This window comes from Staurois parvus, unplaced genomic scaffold, assembly GCF_062004578.1.
Source record: "Staurois parvus isolate SC_StPar_1 unplaced genomic scaffold, SC_StPar_1.0 ptg000018l, whole genome shotgun sequence".
Taxonomy (NCBI): Eukaryota; Metazoa; Chordata; class Amphibia; order Anura; family Ranidae; genus Staurois; species Staurois parvus.
The window spans coordinates 4,473,233-4,495,235 of record NW_028317814.1 but is presented as its reverse complement, the minus strand read 5'-3'; the positions used below and the strand labels follow the sequence as shown (position 1 = coordinate 4,495,235).

The 22,003-nt window shown below is 41.3% G+C and overlaps 1 pseudogene across 1 annotated transcript in view; it reads left to right on the top strand.

Moving 5' to 3' along the window:
- The first annotated feature begins 673 nt into the window (after window positions 1–673).
- LOC149473035 (uncharacterized) overlaps window positions 674–22,003 on the top strand; it is a 67,934-nt pseudogene continuing 46,604 nt past the window's right edge. Inside the window, exons 1-2 of the transcript XR_016313443.1 lie at window positions 674–744; window positions 6,967–7,135. The product of XR_016313443.1 is annotated as an uncharacterized LOC149473035 (transcript). The remainder of the gene's footprint in view (window positions 745–6,966; window positions 7,136–22,003) is intronic.

The window sequence follows — 22,003 nt, the reverse complement described above, 5'->3', positions numbered from 1 at the left end:
AGCAATCAGTGTAAAAAAAAAAAAAAAAATCTTCATCACCCCCCACAAGTAGTACAGTGTCACCATGGTGACACTGTACTGCTAGGGTGACAGTATGTAAAAATAAAAAATAAAAATAAAAAATAATATAAAAAAAAATAAAATAAAAATGTAAAAAAAAATGTTTAAAAATTATAATGTTTGGTTATAAACTAATTTGGATTTTTTTTTTTTACTAAAAAAATAACGGAATAAATTTTGGCCAAGATTTAGGATGAAATATTATTTATTTGCAAAATTTTATAAAAAAAAACACTTTTTTTCAAAATTTTTGGACTTTTTCATTTACATAGTAAAAAAAATAAAAATCCCAGCGGTGAATAAATACCACCAAAATAAAGCTTTATCTGTCTCAAAAAAATGGTAAAAAATTCATATGGGTACAGTATTGCATGACCGCGCAATTGTCATTCAAAGTGTGATAGCGCTGAAAGCTGAAAATTGCCCTGGACAGGAAGGGGGTAAAAGTGTCCGGACAGGAAGTGGTTAAGAAAGGGAAAGTTGCTCTAGCACTGTGTTTGTATCATACAACTATTTACTCTGAAAAAAACAGCCAACGAAAGAAACTGGGTAGGACAAAGCAATGAGCAACGCAACAGGAAATTCTTCACTTGGATTAAAAGGTAAAAGCGGTAGCAGATGAGACTGAGATATGAAGCAGGACAAGAACCAGCTAGTGCCGAGCACACAAACGTAGAAAGACACGTAAGTTTGATAATTTTACTGTTGGATATAACTGGAGATATTTAAAAAATAACAATTGGATAGCCAAAAATAGTCACTTGAAACCCCTAGAGACTATATTTTCCTGCTGGGCTAGACATAGATTGCAAGATTATTTATCAGTAACGGGTAGGTAACAGCATCAGGAGACTCAAATATGGCCCCTAATTCCACTACAGTGACAAATTTATTTTTTATAGAATACATGTATTGATAGTATTTAGTATATGAAATGCATATATTTATATTTTTACCCACACTTACATACAGACCAAGCTATTCAGCAAAAGTGACAGTGACAAGGGACAAGGAGACACTACAACACGCATAAGGGTGCGTCAGTGGTTGCAGCAACATTTTTTTTAAAAGGATATTTAAAGCGAACCTTTCTTCCCTTTCCCTAAATTTTACGTTAGTGTGCAGCTCTGTATGCTGGTGTCAAATCATCTGTTCTTCTTCTTTAAATGAAATCATTTTGTTGTTATTTGCCTTTTGTGTGCTGCAGTTTCTTGGTTTTTCTTAGGCACTTAGCTCCTGGGAAGCCATGTCACCAGTGCCTCCAAGGGAAATCTTGCACCTAATCTGCAAGATCTTTAGAGTTTAGAAATGAGAAAAAGGCTTTTTTTCCAACAGATGAGAGTATATGCACAAGATGAACCACATGACAATATGTGCACCATCTCACACATGCACCGCGCTTCAATAAAAAAAAAAGAGATTCCCCACCCCTATCCCTAAGATCTCTGGAGGAAAGGCTTTTTTAAAGATGAGACTCTGTCACATGTGTGGGCTGCCGACTTTTTTTTTTTTCGAAGGTGGCATGAGATTCTGACTGGGACATAAACTGCTGAAAATGGGGAAATGGAGCAAGGACGAGGCAGGTAGGCACTACTAGCTTTATGAGTTTTAGCAGGTAGATTGTAATAATGCAGTTGGGTTATTATAGGGTTAAGGGGGCTCTTCTTCATCTAAACTCAAATACATCAAAATATATAGTAGCTTACTCTCTAGATGAGGTGGTTGCATTAGTGATTTTTTTTCTGGATTTTTGCCCTTTTAATCCTGTACAAAGGACGATTCATGTTTCTTCATGTCTACACTAATTTCTCCACTGTATCAATAATGCAGCCATGGTCATCATACGAGCTGTATTTCAAATATGTCTGCCTTTGCTTATGTCCATTCCAAAATGTATTGATTAACAAAAAATGAACGGTGTACCCTTTAAATAATTTCCCAATTGCACCTAAACACTTTTCACCCCAAAAAGTGTATCATCCAAATATATACATATATATATATATATATATATATATAAAGTGCTAATATACTAAATAACACTAATGAATAAATAAATACTACTGTCCAAAAATGATATTGTCCACAATAAAAAATAAAGTCAAATAAAATAAACAGAATAGACAAAAATCCTCCAGAAAGACAGTCCGCAAAAAGGCTTCCAGCCGAATGTAGATCCAGTGATTATGGAGATCGAACCAGAACATGGATATAACAAGCATGTAAGTCCCAATCCAAAAATGGCTTTTCAAACTTAGCAAGTGGGAAATTCCTCCTCCATTACCATATAGATTCCCTCCAAAGCTGAGCAGATTATACTGATAAAGTTCATGTAAAAACTCATCCAGTCATGTCCTCAATGACTCCGGATAATGCCACCACAAACAGCACTAGGAAGTTCTTCAATACCACATAAATTTTATTGCATAAATGTTACATCATATTAAAATTACGAACAGACCCTCCATAGATCCTCAGGAACACTCCTCCTGTGTCTCTGAATGGAATTTCCAGGATCATTGAGGACATGACCGGATGAGTTTTTCAAATCCACCCAGACCAGCGAATTTATGAAATGAATGCCGAGGGTACAAAACGAATTCAGAAAACAAATCCTTTAAACATAACAAATATGATAAAACAAAATTCTTCAATCTACGAATGCATCCGAAAAAGAAACCTAAATTTCTGGCATGCACGTCTAGTTTTGATTACATGGGGATGATGAGATTAGTAGTTTACAGAATAAAGATAGGGATGTTTGTACTTTCATTTCAGTTTACGTAAAATTACAGGGACATGGCATTTCTGTACTTGTAGAAAATTTGATTTGCCTATTAAAAGAAAGCTAATGCAGCACCCACATCTAAGTACTTGTAAGCTGCAATATACTGCATTTTTGTTTTCGTGTTTGAATAAACTTTAAGGCCTCATGTAGATGAGCATTCTTTTCCTTTAGGATTTTAAATGCATTGATTAATTTTAGATTATTCATTTCATTAAAATTTTTGCACAATTATATTGCATGAGAACATGTGGGAGATTTGAGGTTATATATTAAATATCCCATTTATTTTTTTATCTTTCATGTAAATTAATAAATTCACACTTTATGATTGCGTGGATTATGGATTTTGATGTTTAGGAGTTCTAAGTATTGCACTGCAATCAATTCTAATCTGTTTTAGGGTCGTGTTATAGTGTTTAAAGTACATACTGTATCAAATGTGCAGATGTTTATTTTGCAATGTACTCATATTCTATTCACAATTGATTCTGCAAGCTTTAACTCAGAACGGATTGCTGTCTAGGTTATAGTACCAAACTCCAAAATCAGCGATGTAAGTATCCAAAATAAAAGTAAAGGATCATCGAGCAGAAGCTCTTTAAAATTTAATAAAAGAGCTTACATAATATGCAAAATTAATACAGCAGTGAAGATAGCCTTTGCAGAGTAAAGGCAGCAGTAAAAAAAATTGGCCTTATAGCTCACTATTCTCAATGGGAAGTCTGGACCTCATCCAAAATGGCAGCTGCAATACTTCCGGTAACGTCTGACATCACTTCCTGAGGACAGCATTGGACAGCAATCCATTCTGAGTTAAAGCTTGCAATACCTGTCAATCTGGTAAGGATTTGGGTTGACAGGTGACATATTTAATTTCATATCACATGTGTTACTTGATCACTTGTTTGTTGGGGCACGGATTCACATTACATGAAGGATAACTGACTATGGTGTCAGAAGGATCCTGGAGCAAGAGAGTCTGTTTATAATAAAGTTTGCACTACCTGTCTATCTGGTAAGGTTCATTGATTGACAGGTGTCACATGATTTGATTGCACTGTTTGATCCCTTATTGTTGTGTGGCGTGGCACTTACACCACATGGAGAAATATTGATTACATAAGAGAGTTCCTACCAGGGGCGGACTGACCATTTGGAAACTCAGGCACTGCCCAAGGGCCCAGGGTCAGTAGGGGGCCCCATGAGTTGCCCCTGGTACCTTTTTCATAGGCTTTTTTGAGTTTGGGCAAGGACACAGGGGCCCCATGATCCCCTATTGCCCGGGGGCCCCATGAGTTGTCAGTCCGCCCCTGGTTCCTACTCAATTTGGATAAAAGCAGGAACCCCAATCACTGGATGTATATGTGATCACTGGTCACGGGTTGTGTGAATATTTGGAAGCACTGCACCGTTTATTGTTGTGTGTAAGGTTAATGCACTGTTAATGTTTAGTTTATGTTTTTTTAGGTACTAAGGGTAGAAGAAGATGTATTACTCTGAGGAATTTTGGAGATTTTAACCCCTTGATGCCGACGTCACACCAATATGCGGCCTCACAGAACTGGGCTTTTTTTCCGTGGGGCCTCATATTTGTGTACTTGTCTTTGTGCTGGGAGCGCGCCGCTTGGCACGCTCCCAGCACAAAGACCGCGGTTTCACTGAGAGCCCGGGTCCCATTCTAACAATCGGAACCCGGGACTCCCGAGTCACATGATGGCTGTGATAGCCTCTGATTGGCTATCACAGTGATCAGTCACTGTACAGCCTGGCCCTCTTGCTTTTTTTTCTCTCTATGAATGGAGACGAGAGATACATTGTATCTCTCTAAGTCCTGGCATAGAGAGAAAAAAATGTTTGTAAAAAAAAAAGATAAAGAAATATTAAAAAATAAAGAAAAATACCTAGATCAAGGTTTGATCTAGTTCAGTGCCAGGGTTAGTGTTTGGGTCAAGGTCAGGGTCAAAAGTCAGGATTTAAAAAAAAATGGTATCAGTGTCAATTAGTGTCAGTGTCAGTGTGCTTTAGATAAAAAAAAAAAGACAAAAACAAAATGCGCACTATTGTTTCTGGGCTTTACTATGGGTACAAAAAACAAATAACATACACATATATGGTATCGCAGCGATCATCAAGAGCTGGATAATTTATTTTGGGTTGTTCTTTGGTGGTAGGTTATAGTAATAACAAGAAACACATAGCTAAATAAAAAAAATTATTTTTTTTTTTACTATTTTGGGTCAGATTTCCGTTGATAATAAAACAAATATCAGGAGCTATCCATTACCATTTACCACCAAATGAAAGCTCAATTTCTCCTGAAAAAAATCAAGGTATAATCCACCTGGATGTACAAAGTAGTTGTGATGATATGTACGGTTTTACTAACACATGTCAACATTGCAGAATTGTACTTAGGCATTTAGATTTGTTTTACCCTTAGGCGTGAAGGGGTTAAGGATCATTAAGAACTGGTGGATTTAAAGAAGACTTTATCAGGGTACATGGAGAACTTTGCAAAGGCGCTCATTATTTATTTATTTGGTTGGACACTGACTAATTTGTTAATATAGCGACCTTTATTGCCTGTACCTATATTTGCAGCTTCTGGGGGAAGGTATTTATGCATTGGGTCTGTGGGGGATTTCACTTTCAGCTAGGTGTGGTTTTGTTATATATATATTGAAGAGTTAAACAGATTGTACTGAATCGGCAGGTGACCATACTGCCTGGACAGATTGAGATCTATGGAGGTATGTCAATTTACAGGTGAAACTCAAAAAATTTGAATATCGTGCAAAAGTTCATTTATTTCAGTAATGCAACTTAAAAGGTGAAACTAATATATGAGATAGACTCATTACATGCAAAGCAAGATAGTTCAAGCCGTGATTTGTCATAATTGTGATGGTTATGGCTTACAGCTCATGAAAACCCCAAATCCACAATCTCAGAAAATTAGAATATTACATGCAATCAATAAAACAAGGATTGTACATAGAACAATATCGGACCTCTGAAAAGTATAAGCATGCATATGTACTCAGTACTTGGTTTGGGCCCCTTTTGCAGCAATGACTGCCTCAATGCGGCGTGGCATGGAAGCTATCAGCCTGTGGCACTGCTGAGGTGTTATGGAAGACCAGGATGCTTCAATAGCGGCCTTCAGCTCTTCTGCATTGTTGGGTCTCATGTCTCTCATCTTTCTCTTGGCAATGCCCCATAGATTCTCTATGGGGTTGAGGTCAGGCGAGTTTGCTGGCCAATCAAGCACAGTAATCCCACGGTTGTTGTGTATGCTATTTGTTGTTTGTACCCGTAGTACAGCCCAGAAACAATAGTGCGCATTTTGTTTTTGTCTTTTTTTTTTTTTTTTTACCTAAAGCACACTGACACTGACATTGACACTAACTGACACTGATACCAATTTTTTTTTTAAATCCTGACCTTTGACCCTGACCTAAACACTAACCCGGGCACTGAACTAGATCAAACCTTGATCTAGGTATTTTTCTTTATTTTTTATTTTATTTTTTAATATTTATTAATCTTTTCTTTTTTTTTACAAACATTTTTTTTCTCTCTATGCCAGGAGTTAGAGAGATACAATGTATCTCTCTTCTCCATTCATGAACTTTTGCACGATATTCTAATTTTTCGCGTTTCACCTGTATGTGAAACTGAACATGAAGAGAGGGTTCATGACTAACCAGGTCTGTTAGATTGCTGAGTGCACGAGACTTTGTGGTCAAATACTGGTTCCCTTTGGACTGCACACTCATATTTATCCAGAAAATGTGTCATTACTGCAACATAAACATAGAGGTAAGACTGAAAATGGATATTGTTAGTACAATGTCTGTCAGACTGAATATCTATTTCTGTTACTTCAATTGGACTTGAATACCTAAAATGCTACAACTGAAGAGAGTATACAGTATTTATGTCAAATGCCTATGCACTAATGGAAGATTGTGGGTGTCAGGTTTATGTTTTTCTAGAAGTCTTTAAAAAATGTTATTATTTATTCTCAGAACAGAGTGCACAAATTACTGTTCACAACTGATTTTCCTGAAAATGTTGGAAAGAATTCTAACAATCATTGTTGTTTTTATTTATAGGTCAGGTAGTGGCTCTGATGTCTGCCTGAAAGTCAGGAGAAAATTGAGGCTTTGTGGAGCTGATGGACTTCTACTCAGATGGAGAATACTGTGAGGATGTCAATCAGCTGCCAGGTTGTGCAAATAATCTTCCTGTTGGCTGTTATGATGGCAAATGCACATTGTAAAGGTATGTTTCAGTTTTCATATTCTCTTTTTTTATAGCTGGGCAATCAAGCACAAGGTTCTATATTACTATAACATTTATTTTTAACTTTAAATAGTAATTTGTTAGCAACAGATATAGTCATCTAATTTTTAAATTGCGTGTAAGTGCATATTTGGGGCAGCACAGTGGCTAAATAGTTAGTACTTCCACCTGGCAGTATTAGGGTTGTTGGTTCAAATCCCAACCATGGCACCACCTGCCTAGAGTTTGCATGTTCTCCCTGTTTCTGTGTGGGTTTCCTCTAGGTACTCCAGTTTTCTCCCACACTCCAAAGACATGCTGGTAGGTGAACTGGCTCCTGTCTACATTGGCCCTAGTATGTGTATGTATAAATGTAAGTTAGGGACTTATTGTACGCCCCTTGAGGGTTAGGGACTGATGTGAATGTGCAATATATATGTACAGCGCTGCGTAAATTGACAGTGTTATATAAGTACCTGTAATAAATAAATATTTGAAAAAAAGATCACTTTTTGTAGTATATATTATTGCTATCTTTTTAGTAGTAGTAGTATATTTAATTGCTACCATAGTGCTCTGTGATCGCTTTGTTCTTCGGACACAGTTGATAACCGATTACAGTAAAGGGCCAATCACAGCGGCCCTTTACCATGTGATCATCTGTGTCCAATCACAGCTGATCACATTGTAAACAAATTTTGCTGGTTATCAGCAGGCCTTTTCTTCACACGCTGACACAACGTGAGGAGAGGAGAGCTGGTAACCAGCAATTCACACAGGGGAATGTTTACACTGATAATCAGGGCCCTGATTATCAGTGCAGCCCCATTAGAGCTGTCCATCTGTGCTGCCTATCAGTGCCCATAAGTGTGCTTATCAGTGCCTCCTCATCAGTGCTGCCTATCAGTGCCCAGCAGTGACACCTATTAGTGCCACCTATCAGTGCCCATCAGTTGAACCTATCAGTGGCGCCTCATCAGTGCAGCCTATCAGTGCCTATCCCTGCAGCCAGGCCCGGACTGGCCATAGGGCACACCAGGCATTTGCCTGGTGGACCAGGGCCGTGTGTCCTAGGAAGAGCGGCCTCTGGATGACCGGACTGCACAGCGGGAGGTAAGTGGTGACCGTGGTCTGGACAGGGTTAACACAGACCGGGCCCACTGCTTGCCTCCCGCTATGCAGTCATGCCTACAGAAGGGCCAGTTTCAGCAAACTACAGGGTGCAGAAGAGGACCTGCAAGCAGGGGATACACCTCCCAGGCCGGCCTCTGAAAATGCACTGCACGGGATCTCACCTAACCATGACGGCTGCACAGGGGAGGAAGGTGAGTGCAGTGCAGGCACACATCGTGCTCTGTAGCAGTGGTGTGTGTGTAGAGGGAAGGTGGATTAGGCTATCTCTGTGCTGGATTGGGCCATCTCCTTGCTATATGGAGCTGTCTCTTTGCTATATGCAGCTGTTTCTTTGCTGGATTGGGCCATCTCTTTGCTATATGGAGCTGTCTCTTTGCTGGAGTGGGATGTCCCTTTTCTGGATTAGGCTGTCTCTTTGCTGGATTGGGCTGTCTCTTTGCTATATGGATTTGTGTCTTTGATGGATGGGGCTGTCTCTGCAATGGATTGGGCTGCCTCTTTGGTATATGGAGTTGTCTCTTTGCTGGATTGGGCTTTCTCTTTGCTTGATTGGGATGTCTCTTTGCTGAATTAGGCTGTCTCTTTACTGGATTTAGCCATCTCTTTGCTATACAGAGTGGTCTCCTTACTGGATTAGGCTGTCTCTTTGCTATATGGAGTTGTTTCTTTGCTGGATTGGGCTGTGTCTTTGCTGGACTGGGCCATCTTTTTGCTATATGGAGCTGTCTCTATGCTGGAATGGGATATCTCTCTGCTGGATTGGGATGTATCTTAGTTAAATGGGACTGTCTTTTTGCTGGATTGGGCCATCTCTTTGCTATATAGGACTGTCTCTTTGGTAGATGGGGCTGTCTCTTTGCTGGATTTGCATGTCTCTTTCCTTGATTGGGATGTCTCCTTCCTCTATGGGGATGTCTCATTGCTGGATTGGGCTGTCTTGTTGCTGAATTGGGCTGTCTTGTTGCTGAATTGGGCTGTCTCTTTGCTACATGGGGATGTCTCTTTGCTGGATTGGGTTGTCTCTTTGCTATGTGGGTATGTCTCTCTGCTAGATTGGGATGTCTCTTTGCTGTATAGTGATGTCTCTTTGCTGGATTGGTATGTCTCCTTGCTGGATGGGAATGTCTCTTTTATAGATGGGAGATTTCTCTTTGCTGGATTAGGATGTCTCTTTGCTGAATATATGGGGTTGTCTCTTTTCCAAAGGTAGAACTGTGCAGGGGAGGCAGGGAGTAAAAGGGGGCACTCTGAATAGAGAGAAAAGGGGGGCATAACTGCAAGGGGAACTGTGATGGGGGGGAGGGCTGTGATTTGCTAGGGACACTGTAATGTAAGGGGGACTACACTGTAAAGGGACACTGTAATGTAAGAGGGACTGCACTGTAAAGGGGCACTGTAATCAAAACAGTGCCCTTTTACAGTGAAGTCCCCTTTTATATCATAGTGCCCCTTTACATCTCATTGCAGAGGACCCAGACTCCATGAACATCCCATCACCAACTGCCCCATGAACACCCACCCACTGTCCCATTCCACCCTCCCCACCCCTGGTCCCTTGGCTGCTTAGTTTAAAATGTCCAGGCCTATTTTATGTCCCAGTCCGGACCTGCCTGCAGCCTCATCAGTGCACATCAGTGAAGGAGAAAAAAATACTTATTTGCAAAATTTTCTAATAGAAATTAGGAAAAGCTTTTTTCCAAAATGTTCATATTTTTTCATTAGTTAAGCAAAAAATAAAAAATCCCAGTGGTGATTAAAAAGCACTAAAAGAAAACTGTCTAAAAAAATGATAAAAAATAGTTTGGGTACAGTGTTGCATGACCGTGCAATTGTCATTTAAAGTGTGACAACGCTGAAAGCTGAAAATTGGCCTAGACAGGAAGGGGTGAATTTGCCCAGTATTGAAGTGGTTAAACAGTTTCTGGTTACCTCTATAACATAGATGTTATAAATAGCAGGAATTTTGCTTGTTGTATTAACATCCCCACTACTTTGACAAATATATATTTATTTCCTATTAAACACTGACTACACTAAGCAGGAAAGTACAGTGTGGTTAGTTCTCTAGCTGTGCTCGCCTCCAATAAACAAACTTCTGCTCACATGCCCTTCTCTGCAGTCATTCACTGAAAAGCCCTGTGTACTGATGTTTCTCCTCCCCTCTCTGTTCTCTGCTATATAAGGAGCTTAGAAGGTATGTCATCACCTATAAAACAGGGAACAAAAAGGTATTAACTGTATAATGTTTTTTATATCCACAAATGTTTTGCCTTTCAGTTCTAACTTAAACTGAATGGGTTATTTTACAAGGTGAGAGTTTGTATATACTTTTAGGAGAGATATAAAATATTCAAATTCAGAATTAGTCATTAATACATCATTCAGTTTATTTTTTTAATGCAAGTTGTGTAAATTCTTACATTTGACTTGGTATCATCATTTTGCAGTCCCTGTAGAGGAAAGCTCAGACTAGGGGGGGGGGGGGGGAGAATCAGACTAGGGGGAGAGAGAATCAGACTAGGGGGAGAGAGAATCAGACTAGGGGGAGGAAGAATCAGACTAGGGGGAGGGAGAATCAGACAAGGGGGAGGGAGAATCAGACTAGGGGGAGGGAGAATCAGACTAGGGGGAGGGAGGATCAGATTAGGGGGAGGGAGGATCAGACTAGGGGGAGGAAGAATCAGACTAGGGGGAGGAAGAATCAGACTGGGGGGAGGGAGAATCAGACTAGGGGGAGGGAGATTAAGACTAGAGAAAGAGAGAATCCGACTACGGGGAGAGAGAATCAGACTAGGTTGAGGGAGAATCAGCCTAGAGGGAGACAGAATAAGACTAGAGGGAGGGAGAATCAGACTAGAGAGGGGGAGGAAGAATCAGACTAGGGGGAGATAGAATAAGACTAGGGGGAGATAGAATAAGACTAGGGGGAGGAAGAATCAGACTAGGGGAGGAAGAATCAGACTAGGGGAAGGGAGATTAAGACTAGGGGGAGGGAGATTAAGACTAGGGGGAGGGAGAATCAGACTAGAGGGAGAGAGAATGAGACTAGGGGGAGAGAGAATGAGACTAGGGGGAGAGAGAATCAGCCTACCTTACCCCTTACTAAGTGAACGCACTGCCCTTGCGATCTGCATGCATGTGCCAGTGTATTGCTAATGGCACCCCAAATGCAGATCACAAGCACAGTGTGTTTGTGGACACCAGATATCATGATATTGCAGTACCATGCAGTTTTGTGCCCTGCATTTTGAAAAAAGTAGCACTTGCACTACTTTTTCCATGGTTCAGTGCATTTTGCTGCCCATTCAAATGGATCACCTGTCAAAATGCACCACACAGGAATGCACACATCGGGGTGTGAATCTGCTCTAATTGCATTTTCATACAGTAGAGTAGTAACCTCTCCAAAAAAATTAACAAATAAATAGAAGAACGGGTGGTGAACATCTTAGGAGAAAACGGAACAACAAATTCTAGTCTTAATGAAATGTGACATTGATATTGTTTTATTGATATATGAAAAAACATTTATTAAAAAATTACGTTTGGCAAAAAAAGTGAACAGAACTTTGGCAGCAAAAAGGTTAAATGTTGATGTTGTTTTTACAAGGGAGTGTGAATATACTCCAACTGAATGTACAGTCTTTTGTGGTGTCTGGGCTGTGAAAAATATCCATGTTTAATGGTATCTTAGTGACGTTTGGAGAGAACTGTGAAGTGTTTTATTAAAATGACAACTTAAAGCTCCAAAGAATCCTCTTGAAGCGGAACTAAACTTGAACACATACAGTACTTTCTATAACAATTATTAGTCAGCATAAATCATTATGAATGTAACAGGATCCATTGTAACCAGGGGCGGACTGACCATTTGGAAACTCGGGCACTGCCCAAGGGCCCCGAGTCAGTAGGGGGCCCCATGAGATACCCCTGGTACCTTTTTCATAGGCTTTTTTGAGTTTGGGCAAGGATACAGGGGCCCCATGATCCCCTATTGCCCGGGGGCCCCATGAGTTGTCAGTCCGTCCCCTGATTGTACCTAAAATATGCAGGTTTTATAATGCATTGCCATAGTTAACATTCTTTACATGATGTTCCTTTTTCCACCCCAAGATGGAGCTCTCAAGACTTAGCTTTCGATTCATTCTCAGCTAGAGCACAAAACCCTGGGAAATGTAGTTCAAGCCAGGAGAGATGTCATTACTACCACAGGCACAGAAAACTACAAGACCCAGCATGCCTGAAGGCAGGAGAGGCCAAATCAATGTAAATGCCTGGAAAAGTTCAGGGAAGTTGGGAGACAGCTGCCGGTGTGTGCACAGAGAAAGGTTCTTTTGCGGAGAGAGAGAATTTGAGCCAAAGGTACATTTGGAAATATCAGATCAAGAGCCTGTCATTTTCGAAGGGTGGGGAGATCAGCTGTATCCTGCAGGACTGAGTCAGTGTGTTGCTGTCTGCTGTGATCAAGCTCTGTCCAGAGTTCTATCACTGGAATCACCAGGGGCCCAGAACTCGTCAGGGACCCAGAACAATAGATTCAGACTTGCTGAATGTTGCTGCTGCCACAGAAGAGGGTGTCCCATGAGGATTCACTACTGTATCACAGAAACCATCATTCATCACTGTGTTTCCGGAAGCCAACAACAGCTTAAAGGGCCCCCCACCAAGGAAATAAAGCCTGATTCTATCGATACCGGAGGCTGGTGAGTGGTTTACAGCCCTTTCTAGTAATTCATCAGTTGACTCTGTGATGAGCCACTAGGAGATTGTAACTGTCCCTTTCATCTTCATTGACACCTCTCATCTTGCCTGGCCATCCCTTCATCAGTGCTGTGAGTTCTTTGTTCCTATACTGACTGTTTGCAGAGACATTCCTCTTTCCTTTCTTGTCCATTAGGCATGCCAACATCGTCAATGGGCCCCAATGTAGCCGGCTGAAGATTTACCTTAGAGACTGCATCTAAATTTCCTTCTGTTGAGCATAATCTACAGTCTATTTTTGTCTATCAGTCTTAAAGTAAGGCCTAGGCCTAGCTTTCTCACCCCAAGTGACTATAGGCAACTTAGCCACTATCTTTATTGGTACCAACTTGTTGTTGCCTTAACCTGCTAATTTAGTGAGCAAAGCTACAGTTTTTGCTGATTCAGTTTCAATTGAAGGTAGCACTATAATCTCATCAGTTGAAGTTTTATAATTGTGTGAGCTGCAAAGTGTTTCTCAGTACTATACTCTGTTTATTTGAGCATTATTTGTCAGTATACATTATTACCTTACCACAAGGTCATGAGTCTCACTTCAGGGTGACCCTAAGATGTTAATCAAATTTATCAATCTCTACCGATTGACGTGTACACCCGAGGTGTAAGTAGTGTTGAGGTCTTTACCAAGGTCGAGGTAAAAACAGAGGACCAAATTTAACCAGTGGCTCCTGATGGGTAGCAATACATTAGGTGTTACCCAGAACAATTTCCTCAATTTATGCAGATTTCGAAATGCAAACACTACAGGCCACACAAAGCCCTTTGTCTCTAAAACCAGCACTATCTTTGAGAATACCCTTGTCCTCTTCATCTGGGTAGCTTCATCTGCCCAAAGTCAATGTCTAACTAAATTACATGCATGCACAGTACAGTGCCCTTATTACCCCCTTCCCATCTCTGCCTCCCGACCATTTAACTGGATTGAAAAGCTGGGAGATGGAGACAGGGCTTTTCGTTCACGTGACTACTGTGATTGGCTGTCAGTTGTTAGCTTTTGTGCGGGAGAGCACATGTATGCGGGCCGCTCAACATTAATGCCTACCCGCCGAGAGGCCACGTGCAACGTTGGCAGGAAGAGGTTCAGAGCATTGCTTCCCCTGCTGTGTAAACATTGCCACAGAAACACTGAGAAGTAGTACTGATGTCAGCTGCCACTTCAATGACCGCTATTATGAGAGGATACTCATCTGCCGGAGAAGGTCAGTTACATCCCCAGCACAGCATACATTGATTTTGGAGATGCCAGCTTGTGGACAGGACCAATGAGCTAGTACCAAATGTGGAAAAATGGCATATGGAGACCAAGGAAAGCGGTAACGTGATTATTTTGTTACATTGTAGATAAACATGCAACAAGTGAAGTATCAGTGACAAGGTACAAGGTACAACGTGCTCAGCAATGTCAGCGACACATTGGCAAGGTTCCAGCAATTCAAAGGTTGTCACTTTTGGAAGGTTTACATTACTGGAGCAGCATCTGAATAGATGGGTAGCTGTAGGCAGAATAGTGATGCAAATGGCAACTAGAAGATTCAGGACCAGGGCGGACTGACAACTCATGTGGCTACTGGGCAATAGGGGATCATGGGACCCCTGTGTCCTTGCCCAAACTCAAAAAAGCCTATAAAAAAGGTACCAGGGTCATCTCATGGGGCCCCCTACTAACCCCGGCCCCTCGGGCAGTGCCCAAGTTTCCAAATGGTCAGTCCGACCCTGTTCAGGACATATCTAAATCTCAGCTCAGGAGGACTGGGAATTGTAGAGCTGGCAGCGGTATGTCTATTCTGTCTCTCCTTATCAGGAACCTTTCCCTAGGGTTAATTATACTGACCATTCCCAGTGCGGATTCTATCCCTACTCTAACCTATTCACAACAGCACACCAACCGCAGTGGAAAAGTGCTGTTTATTAGCAATGCCCTAACTCAAGATGGCCACTGAGGTCATCCATTGTTGCAGCATCAAATTGCACCACTGCTCTCCTGGTGACACATATGGAGGCTGAAGAGGAACAATGTTCCTCTCATTCTCCATTCCCTCTGTACAGCACTTAGCAACACAACACCACCTACAGAGTGGAGGATAAGCTACTCCAAAAAGTGGCAACCACCCCAACCGATATAACCTATAATAGCTTTAAAGGATAAGTTCACCTTTGTAACATGTTCCCATAGCCACTGCCACCCCCTCCCTCTGACAGATAAATGGGAAGAAGTCCATACCATCTGTCAGATTTGAAAACGCGTGGCCCTGCATGGCTCTGCCCACATGGCTGCATCACTCATTCACGGAATTCTGTGAATGAATTAACTGCAAGTCCTAACAGCCTTAGCTGCTGTGGGCTTGTAGTTTTCAATGAACTACCACAGTGCTGTGGAGCCCCGTGATAGTCCATTGAAATTTCCTGTCAGTATGTCCGCTTGCCCGTACATCCCATACAGCAAACAGATATTCTGACAGGTCTGTAGGAGACCTGCATGACATCACTGATCTACTGATCGCTGGTGCAATGCTTTCCAGGCTCCTGTAGACATAAATAATAAATACATATTTTTTAACCTGCAAAAGAATGTGCATTTATTATTTTTGTCCAAAAGGTGAACTTATCCTTTGACCACCTCCTGATGGCCATATAAGGTAATGACAGGAGCGCGGCGGTTCCCTTGTTCAGTGGTGTATTTAGGATTTGTGCTGCCCTAGGCAACACAAAAATCAGAGACCTCCCCACCGTCAGAGACAGCCTGACACCGACCAACAGCGGACCCCCCGTGGAGAGAGCCTGACAGTGACCAACAACACCCCTGCTCCCCCCCACCCGCAAGAGCTTTCCACTAACACTTGCCCACTCCCTCCCCCAACAGCAGAGGGAAAGACACTCACCTTCACAGCTATGGGCTTCCCCGGGTACGAGAATCGGGCTCTGCATGCCCCAGTAAGCAGCCCGCAGCCTCTGTCGGATCCCTCCTGCTCCCCATGCCATATATGTCCCTTCTTCCTGGGAGGGTGCTGCCCCTCTGAAAAATGCCGCCCTAGGCAAGTGCCTTGTTTGCCTTGTGGTAAATACACCCCCGCCCTTGTTCTGTGGGGACATCGTATGACCTCCTCCAACTCTAACCGCGCATGCGATCAGCGGAAAGAGCCGATGACATCAGCTCTGTCATGTGATCAGCTGTGTCCAATCACATGTGTCATGTGATCGCTGTGTCTGATCACATGTAAATAAGGAAATGCCAGTTATCGGCATTCCTCTCCTCACGAGTTGTCACTCTGACAGCTCATGAGGAGAGGAGAGGTGGTAATTGGCATTCCTCAGAGGGGACATCTACACTGAACATCAGGGCACTGATGATCAGAGTAGCTCCACCAGTGCCACCTGTCAGTGCCCATCAATGCCACTTGTCAGTGCCCATCAATACCACCTGCCATCTGAGGAAATCTAGGATGGAAAAGGATCTGGGGGTCCTAGCAGATCATAGGCTCTGCAATAGCATGCAATGCCAAGCTGCAGCAAGCAAGGCCAGCAGACTATTCACATGCATTAAAAAGGGTATTTACTCAAGAGCTAAAAAAATGAATTACTTCAAAACTCTGGTTCAGCCGCATCTTGAGAATGCTGTCCAGTTCTGGTCACCCGTCCTTAGGAAAGATGTGCTGGAACTGGAGAAAGTCCAGAGAAGGGCAACAAAGCTAATAAGGGGACTGTATGACCTCAGTTATGAAGAATGACTACAAACATTAAACTTTTTCTCCCCTGAGAAGAGATGCTTGCGAGGAGATATGACTGCAATAAACAAATATCTTGTTAGAAATTCTGTATATAGCTCTACAGAACAGACAGTGTACAGTCCACATGTAATTTTCTGCTTCACTGCAACAAGGAAAGAGGAAACTTTGTTCAGAGAAAAGACAGAGTATACCATAGATGCAGCTACAAACTTATAAACACTGCCATCTACTGGTGGAACAATATATCTCTACTGAATACTGATGTAGTTGTTGCACAAAATACATGAGCACTGTATTCCAACACCCTCACTCAACAACTCCTTATATTAGTCATATTTCAGATCTCGGTTCTATAAATCTGCTTCTTGTAAGCAGTATTGTCAAAGCATCTGCAATCATGTTATTTTGCAGTTCACAAAGAGATGTCATCACTTCATCAGCAGCTCTGATTCACTTTTGTTTCTCATGGATTGGACGTTTTTGCATCTCATCTCATGAATCTGGCTCTGGTTTTAATGCTGTAGAGCGACATACGACAGACATTTAGCTGGGATGCTTCTGGTGGATTTCCTTATTGAAGCCTCTTGTGGCCTGGTTTCTTTTACAGTATTTGGATTGTTTGCATTGATGTCTATTTCTGTGCCATTTTGTTGTTTATCTTCATGTGACACGGATGTGGAATTTCTCTCAGTTTGAAACGTTCGTGTTAGTTTCTGAAATTTTGAACACACTGAAGTTTCACAGAAAATTCCCATATAACTGCATTTGTTAAAATTCCTATCTAAAAGTTTTTCTAATGAATTGCACTCCCTGCTGTCATTACCAACTGCGGAGAGTGAGAAAATACCTCTTCTTTCCCATAGTCAATTTTTTCATTGGACCACAGAGATCTGAATGAATTAAGTCCAGAGGTGTTTTAGCTCTCCTGTTACCCTGCTTTGGAAAGGCTTTTCTTGTCATTTTTTCTTTTATACCGCTGGTGCATGTCATTGTTAGATCACATAAACTAATTTTTGATCCACTTGCATAGTCATTCTCAATTTTTTCATTCTCAGTTAATTTCTTTATTATGTCAGGACTTCTGTGCCCAAGTCGTCTGTGCCATGTGTGAACGCAGTTTGAATGTTTTTCCTCCTTGACAGTATTAACTACCTCATTACAGTTCAGCTAATTCAGTTCATCTGTAATTTTAGCCTTTGCAAGTATAATATCCCCTTTTGTGATGGCACATCTGTCACCTTGGTAGGTCACTGCACTGCTTTGTTTTGTGAGCTTCTTCATTGACAAATGTTTCATGCAGGACACTTTTCACAGGAATCTTACTGGTGACACTCTGGGAATTAGGGCAGTATGGAAAACTGTTTCCCATTCCTTCTGATTCCATTATGTGCCCATTAGTTGTGGTATTTTTTTCTGTTTTACTCTGGTCAAGGTGGATAAAGACATTTCTGTCATTTGTCATGCGACTCCTAGCTCCTGCATCAACACACCATGCTTGCAAAGATGAGGTGCAACTTTTGGAATGCAAAACATATTTAATATTATGTCTCTTAAGATGACACTCAATGAAGTTGATGAGAACCGATTTAACCATAAATTTCATAAGGGGTTCTTTACTTTCAGAGTGGAAAGGATGTGGAACCTAATTCTGCAGTTGGTCGTGACAGCAGGGAGTGCAATTCATTAGAAAAAAAATTTAGATGGGAATTTTAACAGTTATATGGGAATGGTAATTAATCTGAGGATACAAGGACTATGACCGCATGCTGCCATCCAGGTCACAGGGCAAAAGGAAGTTGAAAATGGGAAATGTTCAGAAAGAAGTAAAGTAGTAGTGGTGTACCACAAGAATTAGTATTGGATCCAGTTCCTCTTAGTCTATTTACTAATTGCCATTTTTGCAAAACTTTAAAGAAATAATAAAAATCAGCAGGATAGTCCCATTATACAAAAGGGCTATTGTAAAATATAAGAGGGTACTGTAAAATGGCAAAAGATTTATTTTAAATATATTTAAAAACCATATAAAAGAAAATTTTTATTTTGCTTTGGCTAGAGGAGGGAAGGGTTAGAACTTCTGACTAGAGTGGGGAAGGGTTGAACCTCTTTCTGTGCCCTACTTGGATAAGTTCACCCTGTTTGTCCTGTGGTACATTATGACTGAAACTGATAGTGATGGGAAATCCAAAAATTTGCAGTTGTCACCAGAACAAGAAGTGAAGGTGCATCTTGAATTGAGAACACTTGTAAGAACTGTAGAGACTTCCACTCACTTCCAGCTGCATGTGCAGGACAAAAGGAACCATTACACTAAGACATAGACATAAGATATACAGTGGCCAAAAGTTTTGAGAATGACACAAATATTAATTTTCACAAAGTCTGCTGCTTCAGTGTTTTTAGATCTTTTTTCCAGATGTTACTAAGGCATACTGAAGTATAATTACAAGCATTTCATATGTGTCAGAGGCTTTTATTGACAATTACATTAAGTTTATGCTAAGAGTCAATATTTGCAGTGCTGACCCTTATTTTCAAGACCTCTGCAATTCACCCTGGCATGCTGTCAATCAACTTCTGGGCCACATGCTGACTGATGGCAGCCAATTCTTGCATAATGTATGCTTGGAGTTTGTCAGAATTTGTGGGTTTTTTGTTCACCCACCTCTTGAGGATTGACCACAAGTTCTCAGTGGAATTAAGGTCTGGGGAGTTTCCTGGCCATATACCCAAAATGTTGATGTTTTGTTGCCCAAGCCACTTAGTTATCACTTTTGCCTTATGGCAAGGTGCTCCATCATGCTGGGAAAGGCATTGTTCATCACCAAACTGTTCTTGGAAGGTTGGGAGAAGTTGGTCTCGGAGGATTTTTTTTGTACCATTCTTCATTCATGGCTGTGCAAAATTGTGAGTGAGTCCATTCCTTTTGCTGAGAAGCAACTCCACACATGAATGGTCTCAGGATGCTCTCCTGTTGGCATGACACAGGACTAATGGTAGTGCTCACCTTTTCTTCTCCGGACAAGGTTTTTTCTGGATGCCCCAAACAATCAGAAAGGGGATTCATCAGAGAAAATGACTTTACCCCAGTCCTCAGCAGTTCAATTCCTGTACTTTTTTCAGAATATCAGTCTGTCCCTGATGTTTTTCCTGGAGTGAAGTGGCTTCTTTACTGACCTTCTTGACACCAGGCCAACCTCCATAAGTCTTCACCTCACTGTGCATGCAGATGCATTCATACCTGACTACTGCCATTCTTGCGCAAGCTCTGCACTGGTGGTGCCCCAATCCCGCAGCTGAATCAACTTTAGGAGATGGTCCTGGCACGTGTCCTGAATCCTTCTTCACAACAATTGAACCTCTCTCCTTGAAGTTCTCGATGATCCGATAAATGGTTGATTTAGGTGCAATCTTAGTAGCAGCAATATCCTTGCCTGTGAATCCCTTTTTGTGAAAAAGCAATGATGACCGCACCTGTTTCCTTGTAGGTAACTATGGTTAACAGAAGAAGAGCAGTTATTTCATGCACCAACCTCCTTTTAAAGCTTCCAGTCTGTTATTCTAACTCAGTCAGAATGACAGTGTGATCTCCAGCCTTGTCCTCGTCAACACTGACACCTGTGTTAATGGGGGAATCACTGACATGATGCCAGTTGGTTCTTTTGTGGCAGGGCTGAAATGCAGAGGAATGTTTTTTTGGGGATTAAGTTCATTTTCATGGCAAAGAAGGACTTTGCAATTAATTGCAATTCATCTGATCACTCTTCATAACATTCTTGAGTATATGCAAATTGCCATCATAAAAACAGAGGCAGCAGACTGTGTGAAAATTAACTTGTGTCATTCCCAAAACTTTTGGCCACGGCTGTATATATAAACGTAAAAACAATTGCAGCTCACATACAAAACTCTTGCTGACCAGGATTGTCTGTGACTTGCAACTGTTGTTAAGCTATATACAGTTGTGTTCAAAATAATAGCAGTCAGACATCACTAACCTGATCAATCACTGTTTTTGGTAGAAATGATATTTCTACATGGCAAATAATTTACTAGCAGGTGTAGTAGAGTAATAGAAATCCAACAAACCCAACAGTCATGACATGCATGCTGCTGATTCTGTGTAATTGAATCACTAATTGAAAGGGGCATGTTCAAAATAATAGCAGTGTGGAGTTCTATTAGTGAGGTCATTCATTCTTTGAAAAACAGGTGGCAATTATTGCCCTTATTTAAGGAAGGAAGGCAGCAAATGTTGTACATGCTAGTTACAGTGCATTTCTCTCTGAAATTCTGAGGAAAATGGGTCGTTCCAGACATTGTTCAGAAGAACAGCGTACCTTGATTAAAACGTTGATTGGAGAAGGGAAAACATATAAAGAAGTGCCGAAAATGATAGGCTGCTCAGCTAAAATGATTGCAAATGCTTTAAAATGGCAACCAAAACCTGAAAGATGTGGAAGAAAGCGAAAAACTACCATTCGAATGGATAGAAGAATAGCCAAAATGGCAAGGACTCAGCCAACAATCAGGTCCAAGAAGATCAAAGAAGGTCTAAAGTTACCTGTGAGTGCTGTTACAATTAGAAGACACCTATGTGAAGCCAAGCTATCTGTAAGAAGCCCCCGCAAAGTCCCACTGTTGAAAAAAAGACATGCTGAAGAGGTTACAATTTGCCAAAGAGCACACTGACTGGCCTAAAGAGAAATGGTGCAACATTTTGTGGACTGATGAAAATAAGATTGTTCTTTTTGGGTCTAGTGGCCGGAGACAGTTTGTCAGACGAGCCCCAAACACTGAATTCAAGCCACAGTACACTGTGAAGACAGTGAAGCATGGTGGTGCAAGCATCATGATATGGAAATGTTTCTCATACTACGGTGGTGGGCCTATTTATCGCATACCAGGGATCATGGATCAGTTTGAATACATCAGAATACTTGAAGAGGTCATGCTGCCTTATGCTGAAGAGGAAATGCCCTTGAAATGGGTGTTCCAACAAGACAACGACCCCAATTACACCAGTAAACGTGCAACATCTTGGTTCCAGACCAGCAAGATTGACGTTATGGAGTGGCCAGCCCAATCCCCGGATCTTAATCCAATAGGAAACTTGTGGGGTGACATCAAAAATGCAGTTTCTGAGGCAAAACCAAGAAATAGAGAAGAACTGTGGAATGTAGTCCAATCATCCTGGGCTGGAATACCTGATCACAGGTGCCAGAAGTTGGTTGACTCCATGCAACAC